Source organism: Apodemus sylvaticus, chromosome 1 (genome assembly GCF_947179515.1).
Source record: "Apodemus sylvaticus chromosome 1, mApoSyl1.1, whole genome shotgun sequence".
In the NCBI taxonomy this organism is placed as follows: Eukaryota; Metazoa; Chordata; class Mammalia; order Rodentia; family Muridae; genus Apodemus; species Apodemus sylvaticus.
Genome location: NC_067472.1, coordinates 63,305,118 through 63,317,494, shown reverse-complemented (window position 1 = coordinate 63,317,494; position 12,377 = coordinate 63,305,118).

The following is a 12,377-nucleotide window of genomic DNA, read 5'->3' as shown; positions in this document are numbered from 1 at the left end:
GATGTCCACACATATGGCCTCTGATGAAGCCCAAATCCTTCAATATTAAGCAGGTTTAAACACACACACACACACTACCACCACCACCACCACCACCAACAACAACAACAACAACAACAAGGAGGAATTGTTCCCGAGGAAAAACTTGATTTTATAAAATGTTTCAGTAAGTCCCTGAAGTCAGTTCAAGCTCCAACAGTCTGTCAGAGCAGAATCACAGAATTTGTTCTTTCTTGACTTAAAAGTTCTCTAATGGGGATCACATGACTGCATATACTCTTACTTGTTTCTACTAGATTTGCTGCAGATAAAAACTCTGGTATAGGTAGGCTATGGTAAAGTTTGCCTAGGTTACTTTGCAGAAACTTAAAAACTAGCTCTGCTGTTAGTACTGACTTCACTCGACAGAGAGATGTTATGGGTAACAGAAAATGAATGAAAGGCTTAACAACTCTGTGTACATCATCTTGTATTTGTCCCCTCTTTTGCCTTCACTCTTATCTTAGATTTGTAGTGCTTTTCTATTGATGTGATAAGACCAAGGTAACTTAAAGAAGAGTTTAATTTAGATTTATGGTTTCAGAAGGTTAGAGTCCATGATGGTGGATCAGGAATAGCAAGTGGCTGGAGCCACCACTGAGAGGCAGACAGGAGACAGCAAGCATATTAGGAATGGTATCAGTCATTTGAAACCTCAAAGTCTTTCCCCAGTGACATACTTCCTCCAACAAGGCCACACCTAACCATTCTCAAATACACCACTGAGAATCAACTATCCAATATGAGCCTATGGGCTCAACTGCCACAAGAGCCTACTCAACTCTGCATGGAGACAAACAGAAATTCTGAGAAATGTGTTGCTGCTGGGAACAGTGGCACAGATCTATAATCCTGACAATCAGGAGGCTGAGGTGGGAGCTGGACTGGGAAATCAAGGCCAGTCTGGGCTACAAAGCAAAGGGCAAAAAGCAGTTATGTCCAAGACCACAGGGCTAACTTGGACATTGGAGCTGGTATGTGCTTCTTCTTGCCAAGTATAGTGACTGAATTATCTGACCTTTTAAGCCTCAGACCAAATCACAAGGCCAGGATGTTTAAGTAAGGCACTGATACAAGTTCTATACATAACTTAAAACTTCCTAGATTAAATCAACTAAGTAGACTTGAAGGCCAGAATACTTTCCACAAGGAGGAAAACATTCCCATGGACAATGAAAAATTACCAAACTTTAGTCTTTCTCAGAAAAAAAAAATCAATAAAAGCCTGCTGCTACCTTAGTTGAGTGAGCAGCCTAGTTACCTCTTCAACTGGCATTAATTCGCAAAGCTTTGCCCATGATGTCCACCATACAGGGGTTGGTCCCATTTCTTTTGTTTCCATACTAAAAAATCCAATCATCTGACAACTGTTATTAGTTACATAAATGTATATGATTGTCAAAATTGGGCTGGAGAGATGGCTCAGCAGTAAAGAGCACCAACTGCTCTTCCAGAGGTCCTGAGTTCAATTCCCAGCAACCACATGGTGGTTCACAACCATCTGTAATAGGATCCGAGGCTCTCTTCTGATGTGTCTGAAGACAGCAAAAGTGAACTCAAATGCATAAAAAATTAAATCTTTAAAAAATAAAAAAGGTTGTCAAAACCCATTCAGTTATGTACTTGTGATCTGTGTGTTGTCATGTATGCAGTTTTTACCTCAAAATTTTAAAAGTGACAAAACACCTCCTATATATCTGACAGGGTTGCTAATCTCAATTTATCAAAAAGCTTGCCAAATTTATAAGAAAAAAGAGTAAAACCTAAAAGAAGAAAGAAAGAAGTTGGAAGTAGCAAGATTGTCCACATATCCGTTGTTGTGGAATACTCCCATGGCCTCGTGTGCTTAGACATTTCGTCCCCAGTTGGTGGTCCTGTTTTGGAAGATTGCTAAACTTTTAGGAAGTGTAGGAAGTGAGCTATTTGACCCATGCTTTGAAGTTCCAAATAACTGCTTTATTTTCATGTCCTGAGTTTGTATTATCTTATTTCCAACAGGGGGAGGGGTGAGGGGTGGGGGGGAGGGAAGGGAGGGAGGATGAGGGGTGCATCCTTTGTTAGTCTAGTATGTTCAGTAAGTCTACAGGCTCTGATTTTTTAAGTCTCTCTCTCTCTCCCTCTCTCTCTCTCTCTCTCTCTCTCTCTCTCTCTCTCTCTCTCTCTCTCTCTGTGTGTGTGTGTGTGTGTGTGTGTGTGCCTGTGTCTGAATGTATAGTCTGTGTACCACATGTATGCCTGATGTCTGAGAAAGCCAGAAAATAAGGCATTGGGTCTCCTGGAATTAGAGTTACAGTTGTGAGCCATAGTGTGAGTGCTGGGAATAGAACCCAGGTCCCCCGAAAGAGCAGCCAGTGCTCCTTTACAACTGATCCTTCTCTCCATGTCTCTCTAATGCTATTTTAATACACCCATATTCCCCAGTATAGTTTGATAAATTCATAGGTGGTACTCTTGCTTGCACAAACGAGTGATTTTTCAGTCTATATTATGGGTAGTGCTGGACAGGTAGTATTGTCTGTGTGCTCAACAAAGTGAAGAGCATTTTCACTCAAAATCAGACCAAGTGCTGATTGTAAGTGGAGTTATCTAGGGCACAGCCCAAAAAGCCAGGATTCAACACAGTCCCCAGTTGGTGGTCACTTTGGGCACATAGTCTACTGTTCTCACTCTGGTATTTTGGCAAGTCATGAGCAGGTTAGATAAGCAAGGCCAGTGTGTGAACACTAGGCTATGACATGAGAACAATCTGTCTGAATACTTTTGTACTGGTTGGTTTTGTGTTTGTGATCGTTGGTGGTGGTGGTGGTGGTGGTCAACTTACCAGAAGCTAAAATCATCTGGCAAGACGGATCCTCAACTGAAAAAAAATACTTCCATCAGATTGTCCTATAGGCAAATCTGTGGGACATTTTCTTGATTAATTGTTAAGAGTGTGTGGGAGGGGGCAGCCTACTATGGTAAGCCCCTGGGTCTGATAAGAAAGCAAACTTAGCAAGCCCTGAAAAGCAAGCTAGTAAGCAGTGTTTTTCCATGCCTTCTGATTCAGTTCCTGCTTCATAGATCCCTGTTCTACTTGAGTTGCTGACTTGGATTCCCTCAGTGTTAGAAATGATTGGCACATGTAAGCCAAATAAACTCTTTCCTTCTCAGGTTGCTTTTGGTCATGGTGTTTATCATAGCAATAGAAAGCAACTAGCACACATCCAAGCCAAATAAGCAGGACTGTCTCTAATCCTATCTAGTATGACAGTCATGAGGCCAGACTAGCCTCAGTCTCATATTGTTCTGTTTACACAAGAATTTCTAAAAATCTAGTAATAGACTTGCCTCTTCTTCCTAGCATCATCCAATCCAGGCAAAATCCCACTTCCCAAACTCTCTCCCATATGTTCCTGTGCTGTCATTTTTATTGGGAAAAGGACAATCTTGGTGTTGCACAAAGGAACACATGAACAGAGTAAAAGAATTTGGCAAAGTGATTTCTTTTTGCAAAAAGAGTATGCCAGAACCCAAACAGGGATACTGAACACACTTACCAAGATGGTCTCTGTCTTTATTCTTGACATAAGGATTATTCCATTGGTGGGAGCTCAATCTCACATTCTGATACAATTAGCTAATAGATTCAAAAATGAAAAGGGAATTCTGGGAAACAGCAAAGTTTTATTGAGATGACTACTTTTGACAGAAAAAATGTTTCTCATATCTTTGTTATTTATTTTATTTATTTTGCGTGTATTTTATTTATTTTGCGTGTGTATTTGCATGCTTGTATGATGTATGTCAGGTTTCTGAATTAAAACATTCTCTCATGAGCCTTAGGAGGGCCTATATCTAGGTCCTATATCTGGGAAAATAGAAACGTCATTCTTACAGTACATCATCAGCAGTATAAAAAGAACTAAGTAACTTCTGGGAGAGGACACTCTTATCAGCTGAGCTGCAATGGAGAGAGAAGAGGATTCTTGGACTGTCGAGCCACCTGTAAGTCGTGCAGAGAGCTCCAAGATTGCATCCTTTGTGTTGGGGTGGACTTTTCAGTGATGCAATTGCTTTTGAGTCATCTTTGATCCTTGTAACTAATCCACCACCCATATTGCTATAAGTAACCTCAATAAAAGCTCATCAGTTCACCAAATTGGACTTTGGTTCAATTGTAACTGTGGTCTCTGTTGTATTCTTTTTCTGGTGCAAGGAGAGGTGTGTGTGTGTGTGTGTGTGTGTGTGTGTGTGTGTGTGTGTGTGAGAGAGAGAGAGAGAGAGAGAGAGATCTTCCAAGGGAAAATTTGCCCCACGGTAGTGTTTGTCTGTGGGTGTACTGCATATGTACATGTGTCAGAGGACGACTTATGGGAGTTGGTTCTCTCCTTCCACCACACTGGTCCCGGGGATCAAACTCAGGTTATGCTTGGAAGCAGGCACCTTTACCAGCTGAGACATCTTGTCATCTTACTATACTGCCCTCTTAAAGCCACTCTGCAGTTTCCATCATCTGGGTTCTCCTGGAAAGAAGTGAGCCATGACCCTGCTTTGTTCGGCTGGAGGTGTGCTCTTGGAAGTCTTTGGCCAGAGAGTGTTGGCATACCCAAGGCTGGAAATGTCAAGTCCTGTGTATACAGCTCCCAGAAAGGACACAAGCGGCCATCCCATTCTCTTCCATAGACATCTTCTGTTATAACAACCAAGTGCCTTAGCCCTTATCTACTCCATTGATTATCCCTCTGCTTATGGTGAATCCCTTGCCATCACTGAAGGGAGTGTGTCACCATGTGATACCAACTCCCAATGTTTCACTCGCCCCAGCAAGGAGTACATCCATGTGCTCCTCACTCTGTACTAGAATCCCACTCCAAAAGTCTGTTTCCTGGGACCACTTCTGCTACCAATTACTGTGTTAGTCGGAATCCCAGTAGGGAACAGATGGCATGCTCAAAAAGATAATTAATGGGGACACTCCGTCCTAGCAACCACAGTAATATGCTGATAAAACACCTAGAAAAATCAGCAGATCTAAGGATGTGTCGGAGAATCAAGGTCATGGGGCAAATGCCCCTTCCAGATAAACTAGAGAGACAGACCGAGGAAAACAAAGAATCATTGATTCAGCAGAGTAGAAACCACAGCAGAACAACCTGCCACCTAGTTGATGAAGGGCAAGGGGCTCAGAATGCCAAGAGGACCCAGTGTGAAACTATATGCTCCGAGAGACTCAGCTCCAAGGGCTCTATGGATTAGAGAAGATCTAAGAAACACCTCCCAGGAATGCATAGTAGGCAGAGAAGGAGGCTCCTGTGGCCTGTTCCACATGCTCTGCTTTTCTTAAGAAGGCCTGCCCACCCCCCACCCCCCCAGCAGAGAGGCCTGACTAGAACAGAGGAGATGAACAGAAAGAAAGCCATGTGGGCAATGGAGAAGGTGTGAATATTTCTGACAGGAATACCAGGAGAACAGTAAATAAAGAGAGGACTAGAAGCAACATCGGAAGCATACAGCTCAGAATTCCCCCCCAAATTACTGTTAGATGTCAAACAAAAGGTAGAGGAAACTCAGGAAACACTAGGGCAGGATAAATGCAAGACAAAACCAAAGAGACATTTTCTAAAATTCTTGAAAGAAGAGGAAAATATCTCACACAGAAAGCAAAGAGGATAATTATTTACAGCTTTGTTTCAGAAATTTTACAAATAAGACAGTGATATGGTGTGAAATGTCGCAAGACATAGCAACCTTCTTGCTGGAGTTGACTATGTCCTTAAAAATCCTCACAAAGCAATAGGAATACACACAGTGGACCCACCCTGGCAGGAACACTGAAAGAAGTTCTTCATTCTCCTTTTAGCTTTGTTTAGTTGAGTTTTGAAGTGCTGGAATCTAAACCTGGTTTGCATGCATGGGAGACAAGCACTATACCAACTAAAATATATTCCTAGCCCCAAGATACTGAAGCGAGTTTTTCTGACGGGGTTAGTGATAAAGTCAGTAACTCAGAACCAAATAAAGGAAGAATACCAGAGAAGAAACTAGTGAAGGCAACATAAAATGTCAATTTTCCTCATTTTTAGTTGACATTTGATTTAGGTAGGAGGAGAGATTGCTTGGTAATTAAAAGCACTGGCTGCTCCCCAGAGATCCTAAGTTCAATTCCCAGCACCCACATGGTGGCTCACAACCATCTGTAATGTGATCTGACGCCCTCTTGTCTTGTGCAGGAGTTCGTGGCCATAGATCACTCAAATACATAAAATAGTAAATAAACAAATCTTTAATTTAGGTAAGAGTTACCAGGCCCCGGTGATACACACTGGTAATTCTAGTTCTTGAAAACAAATCCTTGAGAAGGATTGTGAGTTCGAACTCAGCCTGGTCAGTAAGAAAGGAAGGAAAGGGGGAGAGAGGAGGGGAAAGAAAAGGAAAACTGATAAAACTAGACAAAACCAAAACATGACAGGTAAGTTTATTCAAATATACTCATGACAGCATCTTTGAGGATTTCAGCCTATGTGTGCTTTTGATAAATGGCAGAATGTGCAGAATGAACCTGTACAGGGTCAGGGAGAAGCAGTAGAATTATTTCTCTTGTTACGTTCATACCACCTGTGAAACTGTGTTTTGTTAGCTGTAAATATTTATCTAACATGAAATATAGAGCAACTACTATGAGTATTTTCAAAGTATAATTAATATGCATTTTTTCTTATTGTTGTGACAAATACATAACAAAAACAATTTAATGGAAGAAAGAAACTGTTTTGGCTTAAAGTTTAAGTTGAGGAAGGCATTGTGGAAGACTCATATTTGAAATTGGACAGTTCTCCACAAACTGCTCTATAAAATTCAATTTCTCAGACAGCTTAAAGTTATTGGAAATAGAATATATATATATATATAAAATAACCTAAAAGGTTATACTATATATAACAAAAGGTTATATATATATATATATATATATATATATATATATATACATACATACACACACACACACACACACAAATAAATGTTTTAAATCAAAAACAGATCAGCAGTTCCTAATACAGTTGGTCCAATAAGTACTGTTGAATTTAGTATCTGTATTATGTTTGCCAAATGATGATCAGGAAGTCACCTATGCAGTGACTCATTTGGGAAAGCTCGAACAGGCACCTAAGTGTTGGGAAACAATGGGTATGTTGAAAGTGGAGCCACTTAGTAAGCCGAGCATAGCAGAGAGGTGCCCAGCAGACTAAGGCAACCTGACAGAGCACAGAGTAGCCTGCCGTGCATGAAAAGGTGGGGCTCATGGAGAGGAAAAACAAGTCAGGTGGGTCAGAAAGGCAGTTTCCCACCTAGGGAAGGACATTAGGAGCTGTCACAGGCACAGTGATATGTCACTGCAGATTGTCACGAGTGGAGAGAAGGAAAAACTTAGCCCTAAGTGACCGGGGACCTGTCTTCCCATCCACGTGAGTGGGTAAGACACTCTCTAGATGAACCACTAAAATCCTACCCCATCCAAGTAGCAGGGAAGGTGTTGCCCTTTACAGGTGGTTGGGAAAGGATTATTCTTGGTGTCTTACAAAGAAACAGATGAACAAAGTGAAAGTAAATTTGACAAGGCAATTTTTACTTCTGCAAAAGCGTGAGCCAAGACCCAAGCCAGAAGAGCAAGCACACTTGGGGCAGGAAGCTCACCTTGTTTTCATCCTAACTCAAGTAGAGACTGTGTCTCACCCAATTGGTGGGTTGCTCAACCTCACAGCCTGGCACAATTACCTCAGTCACCATTAGCCTGAAGGGGAAGGGTGTGAGAATCAAGTTTCAGGAATGTCAGGCGTCCTGGATGAACAGGAATGTGCACAAGAGTTTCACAAGATGGGGAAGTTTCTAGACTATAGACCCTTGTGGGATGGCCATTGTTGATTTGGGGAAAAAGAAGACAATCTCATAAGGTGAATAGGGAAGATGCCATCACATCATTCAGGTGAGTAAGGAGAATGTCTCCTTATCCTGATGATCAAGGATGATATTCTACCATCATGGTGAGCAGAGATGGTGTCTTTGGCAGAAAAACTATAAAAGGGGTATGGCCAGGAATCCAGCCAAATGCATCTTTGTCCTTAGTGTAGACTCTGTAAGGAATCCCAACTTGAACTTAGTAGCTCCTGTGAATTGCCTTAGGCTTCCGATGCCAGTGCTCAGAGCCTCATATTCAAGATGATCTCTGCGTTGCCTGCAGAACCTATTCTGTCTCAATTTTTTTGTTTCCAGCCTAGGCTCACAATGGCACAGGTGCCTTCATGTTCCTGTGATATTGTAAGGATTCCGAGAGCCCAGATATGTTTCCTGCATATCTTTAGGTTGCATTATTTCTGTTGTTGATGCTGCTGCTTTTTTTTTAAATTTTTTTTATTCGATATAATTTATTTACATTTCAAATGATTTCCCCTTTTCTAGCCCCCCCACTCCCCGAAAGTCCTGTAAGCCCCCTTCTCTTCCCCTGTCCTCCCTCCCACCCCTTCCCACTTCCCCGTTCTGGTTTTGCCGAATACTGTTTCACTGAGTCTTTCCAGAACCAGGGGCCACTCCTCCTTTCTTCTTGTATCTCATTTGATGTGTGGATTATGTTTTGGGTATTCCAGTTTTCTAGGTTAATAACCACTTATTAGTGAGTGCATACCATGATTCACCTTTTGAGTCTGGGTTACCTCACTTAGTATGATGTTCTCTAGCTCCATCCATTTGCCTAAGAATTTCATGAATTCATTGTTTCTAATGGCTGAATAGTACTCCATTGTGTAGATATACCACATTTTTTGCATCCACTCTTCTGTTGAGGGATACCTGGGTTCTTTCCAGCATCTGGCAATTATAAATAGGGCTGCTATGAACATAGTAGAGCATGTATCCTTATTACATGGTGGGGAATCCTCTGGATATATGCCCAGGAGTGGTATAGCAGGATCTTCTGGAAGTGAGGTGCCCAGTTTCCGGAGGAACCGCCAGACTGATTTCCAGAGTGGTTGTACCAATTTGCAACCCCACCAGCAGTGGAGGAGTGTTTCTCTTTCTCCACACCCTCTCCAACACCTGCTGTCTCCTGAATTTTTAATCTTAGCCATTCTGACTGGTGTAAGATGAAATCTTAGGGTTGTTTTGATTTGCATTTCCCTAATGACTAATGAAGTCGAGCATTTTTTAAGATGCTTCTCCGCCATCCGAAGTTCTTCAGGTGAGAATTCTTTGTTTAACTCTGTACCCCATTTTTTAATAGGGTTGTTCGGTTTTCTGGAGTCTAACTTCTTGAGTTCTTTATATATATTGGATATTAGCCCTCTATCTGATGTAGGATTGGTGAAGATCTTTTCCCAATTTGTTGGTTGCCGATCTGTCCTCTTGATGGTGTCCTTTGCCTTACAGAAACTCTGTAACCTTATGAGGTCCCATTTGTCAATTCTTGCTCTTAGAGCATACGCTTTTAAAGACATGTTCTTACTGTGTAGCCCAGACTGATCTTGTGCTCAAGATTCTCAACCTTGTGACCCCTTGCCTAGATTGGTGGGCTTCTTGAACCCTGAAAATGTTATGTGACATGTTTGAACACTTAATGTGTTCCAGGCATTGCTCTCAGTCATGCCTATCATCTCAGCGACTGGGCAGCAGAGCCCTGAGGAGTGTGGTTTGGGGTCATTTGCATCAAGCTGAGTGTAACAGATGGAAGATGAAATGTTTACAATGTCCAAATCCAATTAATGATTCATAGTCACACAACATATAAATAACTACTAAATATCAAAAGGAATAAAGAATCTATAGCTAGATGAATCTCTCCTGTAATTTGGAAGCATAAAAAATAAATCCCAAATGCTTCCCTGATACATCAAGGGGCTCTCAAACTCACCAATAAGAAGAGAAATTAAACAACATTGAGATTCCACTTGTGTTTATCAGAATAACAATTAGAAAGGGGGGATATCAAGTGCAGGTGATTGCTGTAGAGAGGGAAAACACTGAATGGGAGACAGACGGTATAGGATCTCTGAGACACATAGGCTTGCTTAAGGAAGTTAAAAGACACCCCTAACGAGTTCCCTTGGAGTCTGTTTGGTAAACACTCTCACTGGGGCTCACAGGGGAGCACACCTCAGACTGTCTGTTTCACAGTTGTTTGTGTAGCAGGAGCTGGTAGCTTAATTATTCCTCTTTAGAGAAATGAATAAGCAAACAGTGATGGATATTCACTATGGGATGCTGTGCAGCAGGGAGAAGCAACAAAGCAGATGTTTACAGAACAACTTGCATACTTTTATTTTTTGATCCTGAAAAATAGGTTAGGCAGCAGTTTTCAGGGCATTGGGTACCAGGGCATTGGGTACCTGGGTAAGAAAACCAGCTCACCCTGTGAGACAAGCAGCACGCGTGAGAACCCTGTACCTGTCTCTGTTTACTGTCAGGAGAGTTTTTGGGCTGCAGCACAAAGAAGGCGGACTGAGGCAAAGACCAGGACTCCCTGAACTGAGGAGAGCAAAAAGGCTTGAATTTTCAGGGAACAGAACCAGGGAGGAGAGATTTAAACAGAGAACAAGCAACAGAGAGCTGCAGAGACTCTGAGTCTCAGGACAGATCAATAAAGGCGTCTCATGTGGCTGCTTCCAGAAAGAAATGGACTTAACACCCTGAGCTCAACAGGAGCAGAAAAAGCTTCTCCACTGCCAGTCAGAACAAGAGACCACACAGCTGTCAGGATATTGTAGAAGGGCCTCAGAATCGAAACAGGGACCTTCCTAGGGGCATGTGGATCATTTCATAAAAGAAGATTAAAAACCCTGGAAATTTACACACTAGTTTCAGAGCTAAAATACACTTGAAGCCAAAATGGAACCATAAGAAATAAAACAAATACCAAATGATACTTGGAGATCTCTACATCTCTCTCTTAGTATTCAATAGAAAAACAAAAATGTAGTGAAGGTATGAAAGACTCTGTCACTCAATTATGTTTATTTAAAAAAGTCACTTCACACATTAGACAACAGAATATGTAAGTTGCATATCAAACATTTACAAAAACAGGCTTTATTTTAGACCAGAAAACAAGTCTGAATTTATTTAAAAAATAAAAAAGTATGATTTCTGGTAAAACTGGAGTTAAACTTGAAACCAGAGCACAAGAGAGGAGAAATCTGGGGGTGCAAGAGATAACTCAGAGGTTGAGAGTGTTTGCTGCTCTTGCAAAGAACCCAGTTCTGTTCACAGCTCCCATAACAGGTAGCTCATTGTACTGGCTGATTCTGTGTGTCAACTTGACACAGGCTGGAGTTATCACAGAGAAAGGAGCTTCAGTAGGGGAAGTAACTCCATGAGATCCAGCTGTGGGGCCTTTTCTCAATTAGTGATCAAGTGGTGAGGGCCCCTTGTGGGTAGTTCCACCTTTGGGCTGGTGCCCTTGGGTTCTATAAGAGAGCAAGCTGAGCAAGCCAGGGGAAGCAAGCCAGTAAGAAACATCCCTCCATGACCTCTGCATCATCTCCTGCTTCCTGACCTGCTTGAGTTCCAGTCCTGACTTCCTTTGGTGATGAACAGCAATGTGGAAGTGTAAGCTCAATAAACCCTTTCCTCCCCAACTTGTTTCTTGGTCATAATGTTTGTGCAGGAATAGAAACCCTGACTAAGACATTCACAATTGTTTGTAACCCTTTTTTGGCCTCCTTGGACACTATACTCACACACATACTCACACACACAGACATGCTCATATACACACAACTAAAAATAAAATAAAATCTTTGAAATGCCCTTGAATCAATTGCAGACAAAATAATGTCCAAAATGAATGAACAAGATTCAATGAGGCCAAGCTTTGCAAGGACCGGGTAGGCGAGCCTTTCATAATTACTGTTTCACAAAAAAAGTCTGTTGTATACCGGGACAGATAAAAGGCTAAGGATGATGTTCCTGTGACTCAGAGACACTAGGGGAACTGTCCAGGAAGCTACCTTTCTCTGTCATTTCAATAGTTTTGGAAGCTGCTTGCTCTACACTTCCTGCACACTCTGGTAATATTTATTACATCTCAGATCTCTGATAGGGTTTGAAGACTAGATAATCTCACAGTCAAGCTTAAATTTTTAAGATTCAGAAAAATGTTATAAGTTATGATAGAAGAATGTTACAAGTTATGGTAGAAAATGATTTAAGTACAGAAATCTAACTCATCAAGATAGATAATAGAGTACTTTCTCCAAAGTTGCCAAATACAAATCGACTAGACATTGTAAATATAATTCTTACCTGATGGTTTTCATAATTGTTAATATTGTATATAATTTATTGATGCAAGAGAAAAAGACTTTTATTGGTCT